The following is a 2,500-nucleotide window of genomic DNA, read 5'->3' on the forward strand; positions in this document are numbered from 1 at the left end:
TTCTGTTTAGAATCCTTTTAAAGACAATAAACCTAGAGCGGCATTGAAAAATGTTTTAATAGTCTCTGTTCATGGTATCCATACTGGTTTGTCGTGAGCTACTAGGAGCTACCAAGCTTAGAAATAATGACTTTAATTCAAATCCAAACAACGGATGGGGTGCATTTATATGCATGATACTTACGGGTGGAATGTCTGTGTAAAATAATATGACATCATCGGAATGGAAGCCAACGTTGACATTGCTGCGGGTGATGGCAACATACTTTAGATATACACGTTGTAGATCTATTCTCAGCACAAGAGATGTTCGTAAAATTATAATATTTGAGACACTTAGCTATAACATTGTTAACTAAATCAAATTAAATCGAAATATTTCAGACATTTAAATGTTATTAATTGACAAAGTAAAATACATTTTAACAGAGAATCAATTATGTTATGAGTGGTTGGCAGTTTTGCCAAATTTGCATACCAGACATGTCGATGGTAATAACACTATTTTCCATAAATTTTTCGAGAGTAAAGAGCACGTTGGTGAGGGACGTTAGTGAATGTTTCCATTAACTTTGGATTTATGAAACTCGTATAGTTGGTCACAAAGGAAAGTAAAATTAGTCTACGTGACGGAGATTCTTGTTCTTATTAGCTGTGCCCATCATACAGTTGTAAATCAACTTGCTCTTATGCAGCAACTAACACGAGATTAAAAACGATCAAAGACTTAAATACGCTAGGATAGTTAGGTTGCTGTCTAATAGGGTTGAGCAGTGGCTAATCTGTATGTTTCACCTATTTGCTTCAGTCACTGGACTGTGGCCATGCTGGGGTAAGTCTTTGAAGTTTTAAGTCGAGCAAATAGACCCCAGTATTTATTGTTTTCTTTTTTAAACATGCTACTTATTCTATCGGTGTCTTTTGGCGAACTTCTAAGTTATAGGGATGTACACATACAAAGATAAATTTTCAAGTGTTAGGTCTCAGTAAAAGTACAAGCGCTAAGATCTGGTATATATATATATATATATATATATATATATATATATATATATATATATATATATATATATATATATATATATATATATATATATATATACATATATATATACATATATATACGTAAATGCTGCGTACTCTCTCGTTATACTGATCGACGTCACCTTATTTATAACGACTAGCACAGACCACTTGTCACATGGAAGGGGGTGTACCATTATTACTGTTATCCCTACAACAATGTTGCTCCTGTCTACTCAGCTGGCAAAATTGAGACGTAACTGTAATTCAAAGGGCCGGCCTCATCACATTCTGTTTCACGCTGATTCTCCCTGAGAACTTCGCTCAGTGTAGGCGTTCCTGTGGAATGCGCAACTACTTGCACGTTAATTTGACGAGCAGGCTATTCCGTTGATCAGGGGTGTGCTATCCAATGTATAATATCCTGATATCATCTTTAGAGAGACGTAGTGCTGTTGTTGATGCTGGGGCTGTTATTGTTGTGTTCGATCTCAGGCCAGCGATGATCGAGAAAGCATTCTAGTTAAAAACCATTTCCTCATTGTTCCTTTTTTCCCCTTTTTCCTTCATCCAAGACCACTTCCAAATAATCCCTATTTAAGACTGAGTACCTTCGTTTATGTAATAGGCGTCGTTGTTGTTGTTGTTGTTCTTTAACCGCAGGCCAGTGATGACTGAGAAATCATTCTAGTTAAAACCATCTCATCTTTTTTTTTTTTTTTCTAATGCAGATTCCATCCACGACCACTTCTAAATAATCTCCTTTTAAAACTCAGTTCTGCTGTCAAAACTGCTGTTGTTGTTATTGTTGATGTTGTGGTTGTTGTTGTTGTCTGGCCCTAGAACATCACTGTTCGAGAAAGCATTCTGGTTAAAACCGGACATCATAGCTTTCTTTTTCTTCATTTCAGGCAGAGTCCATCCAGGGCCACTTCCAAATAATCTCCTTTTTTAAAACTCAGTACCGTCTTCGATACTGTAGTTCTTGTTGTTTAGCCCCAGGAGGGCACTAATCAAGCAAGAAACCTAGTCGAAGCCATCTAGTCATTCTTGTTCTTTTTTTTTGTGTTGTATCATTTTTTAATTCCTGGCGGAATCCATCTAGGTCTGTCATTGCTGTTGTGGCTGTTAGTATTGTTTAGCCCTAGGCCAAATGTTTATCGAGTAGGCTTACACATGAAAAAAGTTCTCTCTCAACAATCCCGGCATTTTTCTTTCCAAGTACAGTCCATCCAGGACCAATTCCAATAAATCCCTTTTTAAAACGTCATACTTTTGTTCACACTATTGTTGTTACTGCTGTTGCAGTTGTTGTTGTTGTTGTTGTCAGTGAGCCCCGGGCAAGCGCTGATGAGTAAGCTTTCACTTAAAAGCATTCCAGACGAAAAACCATCACGTTGTTGCTTGTTTATTTTTATTTTTTATTTTTTCCAAACACAGATCATCCAAGACCGATTCCTGTTAATCCCCCTTTTAA

Source organism: Octopus bimaculoides, chromosome 15, assembly GCF_046866305.1.
Source record: "Octopus bimaculoides isolate indiv1 chromosome 15, ASM4686630v1, whole genome shotgun sequence".
NCBI classification, from domain to species: Eukaryota; Metazoa; Mollusca; class Cephalopoda; order Octopoda; family Octopodidae; genus Octopus; species Octopus bimaculoides.